Source organism: Mustela erminea, chromosome X (genome assembly GCF_009829155.1).
Source record: "Mustela erminea isolate mMusErm1 chromosome X, mMusErm1.Pri, whole genome shotgun sequence".
In the NCBI taxonomy this organism is placed as follows: domain Eukaryota; kingdom Metazoa; phylum Chordata; class Mammalia; order Carnivora; family Mustelidae; genus Mustela; species Mustela erminea.
In genome coordinates this window covers 47309699-47325655 of record NC_045635.1, presented here as the reverse complement: position 1 = coordinate 47325655, position 15957 = coordinate 47309699, and the positions used below count along the sequence as shown (strand labels likewise).

Below are 15957 nucleotides of genomic sequence, written 5' to 3'. Positions count from 1 at the left end.
ATGGCAAGTGAGCCAGGGCAAGGTTGTGGGTGAGGGTCAGACTTCTAGAGCCTGGGAGCTGTGGGGAGGGCTGGGTGGGTCAGCCTGGGCCTGCTGGAAGAGGCAGAGCAGGAGGAGCTAGCTGTGGGATTTGGAGAGGATTATAGCACTGGGGCAAGTGCAAGGGTGCTGTAAGCAGGAGGAGCAGCAGGTGGTGCAGGGTTTGCTTTTCCCCATGCTCAGATATTGCCCCTTTTGATGTCATCCCTTTCTGCCTGGTGAGCCCTCTATGCCACCCCTCTCAATCCTTCCCACCCATACAGGTGAGGCTGACTCGTCCCCATCTACCAGGATTGAGAGGGGGAGAGACCTGTGTCTGAATCACCTTCTGCCCAGCACTGCAAGACCAGTCTGCCTTTTCCAGTTCAGGCACCATGGCCCACTTTGTGGTCCAGCACATGGAGTCATGGAGGGCATCGCTGGAGATGTGCAGGTGAGGGGGAATGGAAATGGAAATGGAATGGAAAGAGTCTGGCTCTGGAGTCAGACAGGCCTGGCCAGTAATCTGGCTTCTGCAAATTGCTCATCTGATTTTCCCTAGAGATCAGTGAGGACAAGTGAACACAGACAGAATGATGTATAGGGACACATGACTTGACACCACAGGAGACACATGTGCTTCCTCTAAGTGTTGGAGACTCAGAACTGCATAAATTGAATAAAACTCCAAATGAACCCGTTGCTTTTTTTTTTTTTTCTTAAGACTCCACTTATTTGAGAGAGAGCGAGAGAGCAAGAGAGCGAATGAGCGCAGGAGGAGGGGTGGGGGGCGTGCAGAGGGAGGGGCAGAAGGAGAAGCAGAGGGAGAAGCAGACTCCCCACTGAGCAACACAGGGGTTCCATCCCAGGACCCTAGCATCATGACCTGAGCCGAAGGCAGATGCTTAACCCACTGAAGCACCCAGGCACCCTGAAATGAATCCACTCTTGGTTGAAGTAAATTATAGCCCACTCTTAACCAGTCCTTTTGGAAAGTGAACCATTGGCCAGTAATTGGTCTCTCACACTCATGGGGCTCTCACACTTTCTGCAGCTCTGATATTCTCATGTTCCCTCACACTTTCATGCCATCTCTAAGTTTTAAAAATTCTTTTTGCCTCACCTGAGCCATCTGCCTAAACAGGGAGCCCTTAATTCTGAGCTCACACATTCATGAAGAATATGCAGAGATCTCATGCTCTGCCAGGAGGTTCCAGCATGGATCCAAGACCCTTGGCTTGACAACGATTGCATGGCTGCCCGAGATGTCTGGTCCCAGCCTTCCTTTCTTGCCATATTTCTCACCACCTGCAGCACACGAAGCACCCTCCAGCTGCCGCACACACCACACCACACCACATGCCTTTCTTTAAAAACACCTGAATTTGCCACTCATTTGTGCCTGAGTATTTGCTCATAACTCTCTGCTTGCCCTGGGAATGTCTTCTCCCTCCTTTCTCCATTGGTCCTTGTCCTTGAAGATCTTGCTCAAATGCTACCTCTCTCATGAGCCCAGCCCACTGACAATCTTCCCGTCTGCTCTGGGCTAATATAGTGCTTTGGTAACACCTCTCCCCCTGCACATATTTACTCATTCATTCATATGTGGATACATCACCACCAAGCAGAGCTACTCTAGCCCAGTCCTGTCCTCACTGATTCTGGGAGCTCAGAAATGAGGTGGACACAACCCCTAGTCTTCCTTTGGAACATCCTAGCCCCTAAGCAGCCAGATACATAGACCTGTGGCAGTCATGAACGGTTCTAAATGCTGCATATAAATCTGTAATGGGTTATGCACAGATACCACTGAGGAGGGTTCCAGGAAAGCCTTCCTAAAGGAGTTGGCCTTTAAATTAGCCTGGGAAAAATATGAAGAGACTCTACCTCTGCCAGGGTCGTTGGGGTGAAGGGAATAGCAGATGCAGAGAGATGTAGGGAACAGTGTGTGCAGAGGCACAGAGCTATGGTACAGCCTGTTGCGGAGGGGGAGTAAAATAAGTCTCCCTCTCCAAATAAGAGCTGAGGGTACCCTGCCAGTAGGTGGCAGCAGGGGCCTTAACCTGGTGTTCTATCCTGTGGGTGTGTTAACTGAGGTATTTGTCTGCATCCTCATTCTTTACCTTTTTGACCATTGCCTGGAGCAGAAACATAATCAGAACAGATGGAATTAGGCACTAAATAGCAAGACAGATACTCCCATTTACTGCGTGCCCTGACTCCTGCATCCCCTACCAAGAATCCCTCCACTGACCTCCCACTCCTGCTTGAGGTTGCCCATCTTTCAAAGTCCTGCACATTCACCCCTTCATTCACTCAGCTGGGACTCCCTGGGTACCTAATCTGCTTCATGCCCACTGCTGGCTGATGCTGGGAACCCTGAAGTGAATCACACGGAGATCCTATTCACTGTCTCTGGGTGAAACACACACACACACACACACACACACACGATGAAAAGTTCTCTGTCAATGACAACACAAGCTGGGACGGATGCCATCATGAGGGAAGAAGGTGGTCAGGGAGGGCTCCCTGGCAGAAGTGAAAACTGACCTGGGTGAAAGAATGCAAAAATGGATGCCAAGTTGGGAGAGGGGCTGTGAAATGGGAAAGACATTCTAGCCAACCGAGGCCTGCACGATACAGGGAATGAAGGCTGGAAATATCCAGGGGTGTTTAGGGAGCCTCACGTAGGCTGGAGTTCCTGGAGCATTCATTTGAGACACAAGAAATGGTAAGAGGTGAGACCGAAGGCTACGAGTGCTGCAGGGGTGTGACGAAGAACATGGAATAAGTCTTGAAGGTGACAAGGGAGCCATGAGAGGGAATGACATTATGGGGTTTGAGTTTAGGAAGACCTGACTGAGCAGCTGCTGCAAAGATGCATGGATGGGAGGGGCCGCAAAAGAAGGAGCAGAACCAAAGAGAAAGAAGTCTTGAATTTGGGTTTTGTTAGTCTGGAATGGAGAGGAGGGGTGGGCCTGGGATATATCCTGCAGATTAAACCAGCAGGAATCGGTAGCTGGTTGGATGTGGGGAGTGAGGGGCACGGGAAGATTCAAGGGTGATGCTCAGGTTTGTATCTGGAGTGACCATGTGGATGATAGGGTCTGTAAAGGACAAAGGCACACAAAGGCAGGATGGGGGAAATATAGCAATTTATTGTTTGGGCAAAATACGTTGGAAGCATCTTCAGACGTCCAAGGGAATGGGTCTAACAGTGATCAGGTATGCAGTTGTGGAAGGGGAAGAGTGGAGAACATTGGACAGGAGAAAGATGTGGTACTGGGTCATCATGGAGATTCAGGGACTGACAGTACAAGAGCTAGGGAAGCGACCCAGGGAGAATGTGTTGAGCCAGAAGAGCAGATCCACGATGGCAACTGCTAAGGTCCAGCAGCCACTGATCTCCTCAGCTCTCTGGGTGTCTAGCTCCACCAGCTGCCAGCAGTCTGCTCAGAGCTCTATATCGCCACCACTTCCCTCCATTGTGTTACACAAGCATAATCATTCTCTTTGCTTGCCATGACTGAAAAAAAAAAAAAAATCAGAAAGCACTGCTTAGAGAAAATGGAACTCATGTAAGAGACTGAATCAAATGGGCCAGAGAACTGGTCGGAGAGTAAGGAGAGTTTGCCATCTGAGTTTCCCAGGACAGAAGATTCTTCTTGGGACCAAAAGTGATCGCCAGTTGTGAAATACATCAGGGGGATGCAGTCTGATAAGAATCAAAAAACACGCACGTGCACCCGAATGTTTATAGCAGCCATGTCCACAATAGCCAAACTATGGAAAGAACCTAGATGTCCACCAACAGATGAATGGATAAAGAAGATGTGGTGTATATATATACAATGGAATACTATGCAGCCATCAAAGGAAATGAAAGCTTGCCATTTGCGAAGACGTGGATGGAACTTGAGGGTATTATGCTTAGTGAAATAAGTCAATTGGAGAAAGACAACTATCATTCGATCTCCCTGATATGAGGAAGTAGAGATGCGACGTGGGGGGTTTAGGGGGTAGGAAAAGAATAAATGAAACAAGATGGGATCGGGAGGGAGACAAACCATAAGAGACTCTTAATGTCACAAAACAAACTGAGGGTGGTGGTGGGGAGGGGGGTAGGGAGAGGGTGGTGGGGTTATGGACATTGGGGAGGGTATGTGATATGGTGAATGCTGTGAAGTGTGTAAACCTGGCGATTCACAGACCTGTACCCCTGGGGCTAATAATACATTATATGTTTATAAAAAAATAAAAAATAAATTAAAAAAAAAAGAATCAAAATACACCTATTGAGTTTGGAAACCAACTAAGTAAGTACTGTTGCCTTTAGTGAGAGAGGAGTCAGTGTGTGGCGGAGGCTGAAGCCAGTCTGTGGTGTGGAGAGGAATAAACTGGACGTGAGCAGACCACTGCAGGTGGTGATTCCATTACCTTGGTATGCTGCAGGGAGGAGAGAAGATGGTTTAAAGTTTTGATGGGATTGGGATCAGTGGGGATTGTCTTAGTGGATGGAAAAGACACAACACTTTCCATACCCTAAAGAAGACCCAGGAGCTTGTGTGGGGCAGGTTGGAGAGAAAGGTCTGACTGGCGGAGGAGGTGATGGAGCCTGGGAGGGCATGGGGTCCAGGACAAGACTGTTTTGTCCTTAATAGAGGAAGAGGTGTATGGGTGTGTGAACCCTGTGCAAGGGTGGGGTGGGCAGTCCAAGGGACATGGCCTGGTGCCATTAATTTTCTTCATTAGGAAGGAAAGGAAACATTTCCTCCAAGTGAGGTGGCATGGCAGCTGAGGGGAGCGTGAGAGGGTGGTGACCCGGGTCATGCCTCTGGCTTATAGGATGTGAGGTGTGAGGCCACCAGGGAGCCTGGGACCATGAGGAGATAGGAATGTGATTTTCCCAGAAACTCTCACTTGCTCAGGTTATAGCAGGAATCTCAGGACAGCTGGGCTCTGCCTTGGGCCTGGGCAGTAGTATGGTGGATGACCCAGGTCTTTGAGAACTGCCGTAGAGCATCAGGAGAAAGTGGAGACAGAGCCTCCACATGCACGTGTGAATTAACTCAAAGTCTAGAGTGGAGGGAAAGAGCAAGATGTCCTCCCTTATCCTCCTTTCCCCCTGAGAGAGGAGGAGATAATGTGTCCAGGCTTGTGATCAGAGAGCGCCTGAATGGCAGAGAGGAGAGTAAAGCTGGCTGTCCCAAGGCAGAGCTTACTTCAGGCTACTGAGCAGCACAGACCCTCAGCAAGCCCATACTTCGCTAGGCTGAGCTGACACTGGCCCCCAGGGACATCCCGCCTCCACTTCCCTCATCTGTTCCAGCCCCCAAGCTCTGCAGAGGGGAGATGGAGTGGGGGAAGGGGGTCAGCAGCCAATCACATCCTTGGCAGCCCAAGGCATCTGCACCTGGTCTAACCAATCCCCTCTGAACAAACAGCTCACCCAGCCTCTGCTCCCTCCTTCCCTGCCTACTCTGCCCAGCAACAGCAGAAAGGAGGCTTAAGGAAGAGAGGGAGGCCTTGCAAACTCTCAGCCCCTGGCAGCAATGGAGCTGGGCCCCTGGCTCACTCTATAGAGGGAGGTTAAAACAATACTTAAAGTTCCTGGAGCCCAGGCAAAATGTCCCCAGGGGCCCTCAGGACTGTGCAAGTCAGCTCTCATGAACAGGAACTCACATATTACAGAGATCCTGATCCTTGGAGCCTTGGGCCACAAGCCAGCCTCGTTCACTCCACAGTTCTGGGGCAAGCCCTGGGCTGACAGCCTGAACAGCAGAGACACAGCTCTGGTAGAGGAGGTGGACATTGAAACAAACAATCTCACAGATGCCTATTTAACTAGAAGCAGAGAGAAGGCCTCGGAAGGAAAAAGGCACAGGGTGCTATGCCGGAGAATAAGAGGGGACCTGATTTAGACTGCCTTTCCTACTTCTTGTTGGTTTCACTTCTTTTTGTCCAGATTTACGAGGGCTATTTTATTCATTATTTTGCCCCCAGAAGCCTCCCACCTGTCAAGAAAAACGTGGTATTCGTTGTTGATACAAGCGGCTGGCTCAATGTTTGGCACCACGATGAAGCAGGTAACAAGGACCCGGCAGACCTGTTATAGCTCTTGTTTTAGAAGGCTCAGAAAGCAGAGAGTACAGGAACAGTGGTCCCCTGGGACCAGAGACTCTACCTCCCATGACCCTGGGATCTTAGAGGCCAAGGCCTCCCTTGGGTTCCTGGTACCTTGCACATTCAGGAGCCACATAGACCTGAAACCACAGAATACTGGGAACATTGAAACACTGGACATGGGGGGCTGTAACCATCAGGACCCTTAACCACAAAACTTCAGATCACCAAGGGGCCCAGAGTCATAGAACCTTCAAGCTGGAGAACTCTGGTGTCATAAAACCCGAGTCAACAGTATAAAAAGGAAACCATAGTCAATTTAGACTCTGAACCTTCCAGAGGCCACAGGTTTGTTTTGTCTCATTTTGTTTACTTTACCTCAAAGCCAGAAAAATACAGTGCACTGGCATTGTAGTGTTTAGAAACTACAAAGTCCCGGATCCATCTAGATTTAAAATATTGTCGCCCTTCTACAGAGCACCCTTAAAATGGAATACTGGGGCCATAGGCCAAAGAGATTTTGAGTTTAGAGCCTGAATCCATAAAGTTCCGGAAGCAGTATTTTGAACTACAATACTCTGGGACTTGAGAATGATAAAGTCCAAGTGACCTGGAGCAGTACAGTCTATGGGCCTTAAAGTTCTGAACCATAGAGCCCATGGGGCCCAAGTCTACTAACTTGTACGATACCAGAGTGTAACCAAACTGGGGGAAGGGAAATATGGAAAGCTGTCTTTTGTAGTCTCAAGTGTAGGGGAAAGGCTATACCCAACTCCAAACTTTTCTAGCCTACCCATCCCAACTAAGGTCAGGAAAAAGCTGAGGAGCACTTGTGGCGGTCATATTTCAGGGGCATAGTTGCCCTCAGTCTTTTAGCATGGAACTATGAAATGCTTCTCCTTCCCCCACACAATATCACCACATGCACTGCACTCCTGCATAACAACAGGAGATTATAGCTGATGGAACTGGAAGCTTAGAGTCTTTAAGAGAGACTATCCCAAGCAACCCAAGACAATAGAGGAGTCAAAAACAAGGATTCTAAAAGAAATGTTTGCCTCTGACACATGAAACTGTTAGCACCTAGCAAGCACAACCTAATTCCTGGCCGGATAAACATAGAATCTCCCACCAAAGGCCTATTTACCTAGGATCTTTTTACGTGATACATCATGTCTGCTTTCACCAAAAACTTACAAGCTATGCTAAAATGAAAACAAACCAAAACTAAACAAAACACAGTCCCAAAAGATGAATCAATCATCAGAACCAGACTGATACGGCAGAGAAATTATTAGACCTGGAATTTAAAGTGGCCATGACTAATATGCTAAGGGCTCTAATGGGAAAAGTGGATAACATGCAAGAATAGACAGGTAATGCAAGCAGAGATGGATACCCTAAGAAAAGAAAAAGTAAATGCTAGAAATATAAAACACCATAACAGGAATGAAAAATGTCTTTGGTGGGCTCATTAGGAGACTGAACATGGGCAAAGAACAAGTCAATAAGCCTGAGGATATGTTAATAGAAACTTCCCAAACCGAAAAGCAAAGAGAAGAAAGAATGTAAAACAAAATAAGAAAAAAGAGAATATCCAAGGACTGTATACAATTACAAAAGTATCATATATGTGTAATGGGAACACCAGGAGGAGAAGAAAGAAAATAACACAAGAAATATTTGAAGGATTACTGGGTACAGATTTTCCAAAATAAATGACAGCCACTAAACCACAGGTCTAGGAAGCTCAGAGAGCACCATGCAAGATTTAAAAAAAAAAAAAAAAATCTACACATAGGCATATCCTATTCCAACTACAGAAAATCAAAGAGAAATTTCTTAAAAAAAAAAAAAAAAAGCCCATGGAAAATATCACCTTACTTATACAGGAACAAGAATAGGAATTACATTGGACTTCTCTTGAGAAATCATACAACAAAAAGAGAGTGAAACGAAATATTTACCGTATTGAAGAGAAGCAAAACAAAACAAGGAACCCCCAAAACTACCAGCCTAGAATTCTGTATACAGCAAAATTGTCTTTCCAGCGTGAATGAGTTAGGAAGACTTTATCAGCCAAACAAAAATTGAGGGACTTTTTGCCAGTAGACCTGCCTTGCACAGGTAAATGTTTAAAGAAGTTCTTCAGAGAGAAGGGAAATGGTGTAGTTCATATACTTGGGTCTACATAAAGAAAGGAAGAGTGTTAGGAAAGGAATGAATTATGGAAAAAGAAACTCTTTTCTTTTTTAATTAATAGATGTAACAAAAAGAGTTTGCTGAAAATAGTAATAGAAATAATGTGTTCAGTGAATACAGCTTATAGATAAGTGAAGTTAATGACAGCAATGTTACATAAGAGCCAGGAGGGATGAATTGGAAATATTCTTCCATGAGGTACTTGAAGCTGTATAGTGTTTTCTGAAAGTGGACTTGGATTAGTTGTAAAAGCAGATTGCACACTCTAGGGCAATCAATAAGAAAAAAAAAAAAAACATTAAAACCATAATGGCTCTGCTAAAAGACAAGAGAAAATGGGATCATATAAAACACTCAATTAAAACCACAGAAGACAGAAAAATAGTATAAGACTGAAAAAAGGAAGGAAGGAAGGAAGGAAAGGAGAGAGGGAGGGAGGAAGGAAAAGAAAAGAAAATCAAGGGTAGCAAATAGAAAACAGTTAAAAACATGGCAAATATTAATCTATCCATAACAGTAATCACTTTAACCATGAATGGTCTAAATACACGTATTGAATGACAGAGACTATCAGTGTTGATTAAAACAAAAAGGAACCTAACAAAAACAAACAAAAAACAAACAAACAAAAGCAGACCCAACTCTGTGTTGTCTACAAGAAACCCATTTTAAATAAAAAGACACAGATAGACTAAAAGTCATGGTATGGGAAAAAAAGATACCCCATTCTGAACACTAATCACAAAAAAGCTGAAGCAGCTATACTAATTTCAGATGAAACAGACTTTAGAGCAAGTAAGTTATCAGGGATAAGGAGATGCGTTGTTTAAAGAAACAAAGCAAATATCCCTGACAGATAACACACTGGTTGATCTCTTGGTAAATATGGCATTGTTTGCATGGAGGATCTGATTCACAAGACCTATAAAGTATTACTGTAAAGTATTTCAAAGAACCAAAAAACTTCCAGGGGCCCTGCAAATTATCTTCTCCATGAAGTGGAAAAGAAAAGGATCACCCATTTTGTGGGAGGCGCAGTTGCTGGCAATAGGGAAGACCAGATGAACAGCTTATTAGAAGGATAAACTAAGGTATCTGCCATCACTATTTCTGCAGTTTGGCCAGTTAATAAACCATGACTGCTTTCAGACTGAAAAAAAAAAATCTTATATAACTATAATTATATAATGGCTCTCCAAGAAGACACAGCAATCCTTAATGTGTAATGCACCTAACAATAGAACGTCAAAAGACATGAGGCAAAAACTGTTAGAACTGCAAAGAGACATAGAAGAAACCACTGTTATAGTTAGAGACGTCAGCTCCCTTCTATCACAAATGGACAGATCCAGCAGGCACAAAATCAGTAAGGACAGAGTTTAACAGAACAGCACCATTAATCAGTTGAATAATTGACATCTACACAGTACTTCATCCAACAGCAACACAATACACATCCATCTCAAGCTCACATGGACTGTTTGCCAAAATAGACTACATCGTGGGCCGTAAAACACGCCCTAACAAAGTAAAAGAGTACAAATCATACAATAAATATATGCTCTCAGACCATGTGGAATAAACTAGAAATCAATAACAGACAGATAGCTGGAAAATCTCAATAGATTAAATGACATACTTCTAAAAACACAATTTGTCTCTGGTTAGTGGGAGATTCTCAGGAAGGGCCATCATGCTCTATGTTTCAGTCCTCTGAATGAAAACAAGAATGAGTGGCTAAATCCTTAAAACCATGCAACATTTAGGCCTTAGTACCTTGTATAGAAATAACCTTTCAGTCTTGAGGAAGACCTCAGCTCCTTATTCCAGAATGTGTGACCTCTACCCTGAGCTCATCCTGTGGCAGGAAAGACTCTGATCCCTTTGAAAGCATTCAAGGCATCTTCTATCAGTTTAAGGTGTAGAGAAAGGTGGGTCACAAGTGGTACTCCCTGTGGTCTCTGAAATCTATAACAATATAAAACTTGGAAGGCATAATGTTTCACACCTCCAAAATATGGATTTGCATCCGTGGTTCATCAGTGACTAGTTGTGTGACCTTGAGCAAGTCACTCTGCCTCTCTGAGCCTCGGTGTTGTCACTGATAAAATGGGTATAATATCAGTATCTTTTCCATTGTGTTGCTATGACGATTAAATGAGCTGATGCATCTAAGTATTTGGCACAGTGCCTGAAACATAACAAGTGCCCTGTAAGAGGTACCTAATACTAGGACCTACATTCCCTGTTCCCTGAAACTCTAATGTGCCTAGACCTATGTTAGGTATTGTTACGGATAAGGGAGCCAAAAGGGAGAAGTATTCAAAGCCCTGTTCTCAGAGGGCTCAATATCAGTGTGGAAAATGAAAACATTCTACATATGACAGCGAGCAAACCATCTGGGACAGGGACTATCTGGGTACAAGGGGCATGGGTCAGAGTAAGCAATCAAGGAAGGGCTGCCCAGAGAAGGAGCAGTGAAGATATGAATAAGTAAAGGGGAAGTGGAAAGGTCTGTTACCTAAAGGGCACAATAAGAGCAAAGTTTGGGGGGGGGGGAATGGGATCTGGGTTATCTGGGTACTGAGGAGAGGATCCGCCTAGAAGAAATGGAAGGTGAGGTAAAAGAACAGATTACACAGGGCAGAACCAGAGCTTGCAAAGTCACTTAAAGGAAGTTATAAAGACCCAGAATCATAAAGGTCTTAAGCTTTAGGGTCCTGGAGTCACTGAATCCTGGGTCATGGGGTCCGGGAACCATGGAACACATAGGGCCCTAGCACCCTGAAAGCATGGAGCTTGAACCTTCTAGACCACCACTGTCTAATAGAACTATCTTGATGACGGAAAAGTTCTGAAGTTCTGAGGTGTCCCATACAGAAGTAGCCACTGCTCTGCAATAACCCTTGTGTGGTTACTGGGCACTTGAAATGTGGCTACTGCAAGTAAAGGAACAGTTTATTTATAATTTTTCTTCTAATTCTAACTAGCTTACATTTAAGTAGCTACATGTGGCTAGCAGTTTCCATTGGACAGTGCAGTTCTAGGCTTAGATCCATAGGGCCTGTAGCATTTTGACCCCGAGAATTCTAGACTTACGGAGTGCCGGAGTCAGAGCGTCTTAAAACCATACCACACTTAGGCCTCAGTACCTTGTATAGAAATAACTTTTTAGTCTTGAGCAAGACCTCCAGCATTGGTCCATCTCCTTCATTTCACCCATATCCCACAGACTGAAAAGGCCACGAACGTGATCCTGGGTGGCGCGCGGGTCAACGACCACTTCTAAACCACCACCTTTTCTGACTCGGTTAGCATCTAGCTAGCATCCAGAATATCCACAGCACCAAGGACTACCTGGGTCACATGGAAGCTGGTGGTTGTAAGTGTAGACCTACCCACTGAAATGGATGGGCTGTGGTAAAGTGGGGAATTCCTTTTTATCTATCTATTTATTTATTTATTTTTCTATTTTAGGTAGGCCCCATGCCCAACATGGGCCCCGAACTCATGACCCTGAGATTAAGAGTCACGTGCTCTACTGCCTGAACCAGCCAGGTGCCCCAGATATGGGGAATTTTTGAAATGCTCCCTTTGTTCCCCCATCTACCTCACCTCTCACAACACCTGAAACATCACTATTATATTTTATACAAATATGTCCCTTCATCCTTCTGCCTCCCCTTTCCTAGTTGAAAGAACATAGCACTATGAATTTTAGGGCACATTCCTCTTCGGCCCTGAGTTTCTTTAAAGCACATACTCAGAAAAATTTGCCAAAACTTTTAAAAATCAATAATCTATGTAGGTATTTCCAAGCACTTGGTCAAGCTGTTGCCCTGATTCTGGCTTTTGATCAATCGTCTCTCAGAGAAGTACTGAAGTCTCCCCGACCCGCCACCTCTGGTAAACTCAGCCCTTCCTTCCCCTATAGCGTGGAGGTGGGGTTGCTATCATTGAGGAGATGCCTGTCTGACTAGAGAATTAGATATCCCCCCAGGAAACAGGCAAATCGTAGTCTGAGACAGGGAGTGATAAAAGCCAAGGACATGTGGGCCCCACTGTCAGATCTCAGGGAACCCGTGTGGGGGCAGGAGTGTTGGGAAGGATAAGCAGCAGAAACAGCCTGAGCAAAGATGAGAAATGACTGAGCCTGAGAGGTTGGTGAGGTGTCTAAGGTGTCTGCAATGGGGATAGAAATAACTAGAAAAGATGGTCTCACGGTCTGCTTCCCAATTAGGGACCAACATCAGTGCAGCTCTGCTACAGCATAGCATTGCTAAACCACAGCAATCAGAAGACTGGTCAGGGCTGCAGTGTGAGGAGGATCCGTCTCATCATCTTCCTGACAGATGTGGAGCCCATAGCCAGTGTGATGACCCCTAGGGTGATCCTCTCCAACATCTGTCAGGCACTGGGCAACAGGGTGTCCCTTTTTAGTTTGGCCTTCAGGGATGAGGCTGACTTCCCATTGCTGTGTCACCTGCCCCTGGAGAACCAGGGAGAAGCCTGGTGCACGTATGAGGGCACTGATGCAGCCCTACAGCTGAAGGGCCTCTATGAGGAGATCTCCATTCCTCCGCTGGCATTCTTGAAGGGAGAGCCTCCCCTCCTCTGGGAGGCTTGGTTGGGGCCTCCCCTTGGACCTTTTCCCCATTATTTTCGTGGCTCAGAACTGGTGGTGGCAGGACAGGCACAGGCAGGCAGGTAGGAAAGCAGGAACTTGGCATCCACCTGGCAGCCTGTGGCCCCAAGAGTCAGCTTCTTGTAGCCTGCCACAGTGAGGCAGCCACCAGCAGAGCCAGAAGAACTCTGGTGTCCCAGGGGAGTGGGCCTACAATGTAGCCCACTTCACCTGCTGCCTCTGGGCCTACACCACCAGTGGAGAGTTGCTGAGGGATGCTTCCAAGTCTGCTCGCCGCCTGCTGGCCACCGAAGTCCTCAAGCTGTCCCTTGAAAACAATGTTGCTACACCTCTGACTTCACTGGTCGTGGTGCAGCCCAAGGAGGCAAGTGGGAAGGTCAGATCACAGATTTCCACTGCAGCTGTACTAGGCACCATTATGCCTTCATCCGCCAGCAGACGTGGCCTCGGGACAGGCACAGCCCCGTCAGCCTTGTTACCCAAGGTCTCTCCCAAATTAGGGCTTGTGAAACCAAGGTCCTACTTATCCTCAACGGCTCCTGCTTCTACACAAATTATGTCCAGTTCCAAGGAGTTGGAGCCACTGGGTCAGGACACTAAGTACCCTATCCACCCCAGCACACCCCAAATCCCCAAATCCTACACAACAGGATTCCAGCACTTTGGTTCAGCCAACTCTCAGAACAAAAACTGCTACCTTTGGCCCTCAAACTCTGGTGCCCTATTGCTTCTGAAGCCCAGCGTGCCATCACACCAGAATCCTGGTACCCTATTACCCATGACTGCCAAGACACAAGTCCCACTTCTGAATCCTAGCACCCCATCCCAGCCCAAAGCTGGCATTGTGAAACATGATATTCCACTGTCCTCCAAACCTGGTGTTCCATCACAACCCAAACTGGATGCTCTATCACATTCCCAACTTGGGATACTCACATCACAGTCACCCAAAAGCTTGCCACAGGCCAATCCTGGAGTCTCCATGCTTCAGGTCTTCAAACACTTGTCACAAAACTAGACCAAAGGTTCCTGCTCACAAGACCCCAAACAATCTGTCACACCCTAAACCCAGCATCCTCTTAACCTAACATCCCTAAAATCCTAACACCTCTTTTTTTTTTTTAAGATCCCATTTATTTATTTGAACAGACAGAAATCACAAGTAGGCAGAGAGGCAGGCAGAGAGAGATGGAGGAAGCAGGCTCCCCGCTGAGCAGAGAGCCCGATGCCGGGCTCGATCCCAGGACCCTGAGATCATGACCTGAGCCGAAGGCAGAGGCTTTAACCCACTGAGCCAGCCAGGCACCCCAGTCCCAACACCTCTTAACTCTAATACCCCAGCTCCCCAAAATTACCCAAGCTTATCATTTTCCAAACCTAGGACCCCAATCCCCAATAAACCCAAAACCCCGTTATCCCCCAGACCTGTCAGACCAATGCCCCTACCTCCTCAGGATCCAAACACATTCTCAAGCACAACCTCAAGTCCTGCAAGTCCCAGCAAGACCATGACCACCTCTGTCTTTGGAGCACCCTTCCCAATTCCCTTTGACTCCACCTTGCCCTTTCTGCTGCCCTGAGAAAGCTCTGGCTTCAGCAGGATCTGCTGCTGGGGCCCCCAAACACCAGACAAATTCTGGGACTACCTGTGTCAGAAGTCCCAACAATGGGCCTCTCCAGCAGCTCCAGGCCTATGCCAGAAGGCAGCCCCCAAATGTGCCAGTCTTGCTGCCTTCTAGCATCCTCCCTGAGGTGGCCAGCCTGCTCCATTTCCCTGAGGAGCTAGAGCTGCTGTCTAAGTCAATGGTGGAGTCCATGATCATGGAGTCCTTGAACACACCAGCTTTCTATACCTTCCTCACTCCTGATGAAGATGGTTAGTGTCCCGGGCAAGAGGTCAAGCCATGAGGAGGAGGTAAGAATGGAGAGCTCCGGGAACTAGGAATGTACAAAGCTTCTGCAGATTCTAGTGATGACAGTTGCCTGTTTGCTTGCTTTGAGACTTTGAATCAGCTACTTAACCTCTCTGGGCCTTAGAACCTAAGCACAGAATTAGAGGCCCTGAGAGAGGAGGGATATTAAGACTGGGAAAGCGAAACAGAAAGAAACTGATCAAGTTGTGGTTTTGACATTTGCTCTGTTGGACAAGAGAATTGCTCATGTTTCCAGGACAGGGCAGGGATACAGGGTTCTAACTGGAGGCATCACTGGGTAAGGCAGGTCTGATTAGTTCTTTTGTGCTCTATATACAGCCCTGCTTAAGGAGAGGGGTACACAAATTGGAAAAGATAACAATTATCCTTAAATTTCCTAAAGACTGTGAAGTAACAAAGGTTAACATTTTTTAGTCCTTCGTATGTGCAGGTACTTGTCTATATATTGCTCTTTTAGTCCCTCATTTAATACACATACACACACTCACACACACACAACCTGTGGATACCTGCATTTTACTCATGGGGAAACTGAAGTGCAGGGAACTGAAGTAACTTATTCCATGTCACACAACTAGGCCTGCATCATTCGATGGCATCATTTGGGCCTGCATCCTTTGGTTGCAGACTAAATGTGCTCCACCACTCCATTGTTCTCTCTTCCTAAGAAGAGCAACATTTCTTGGGAGACATTATAGGGCAGGATTAGAACTAGTTGGTGGTGGCAGTAAGTCACCGAGATACAGATTTGGGCATGAGATCTTTGACATGCCCCTTTCCTTCACCACCTGCCAATATCCCATCCATCTTCAATTCTTGGCAATGTTGCCTCTGACATATTTGCTAAATGCACCCAGTTCTCACCACCTCAACTGTCACTATCTTAGGGCAGACTACAATCATGTCTACCCTAGAAAACTGTTCCATTCTCCTCACTGGTCTCCCTGCTCCCTCTCTCGGGATATTTTTTTTCCTTCTTTCTTGCTTGCTTTCTTTCCTTCCTTTCTTTCTTTTCTTCCTTTCTTCCTTCCT

The 15957-nt window shown here is 46.3% G+C and overlaps 1 pseudogene; it reads left to right on the top strand.

Moving 5' to 3' along the window:
* Positions 1–14872, top strand: LOC116582263 (annotated as a pseudogene).
* The last annotated feature ends 1085 nt before the right edge of the window (positions 14873–15957 follow it).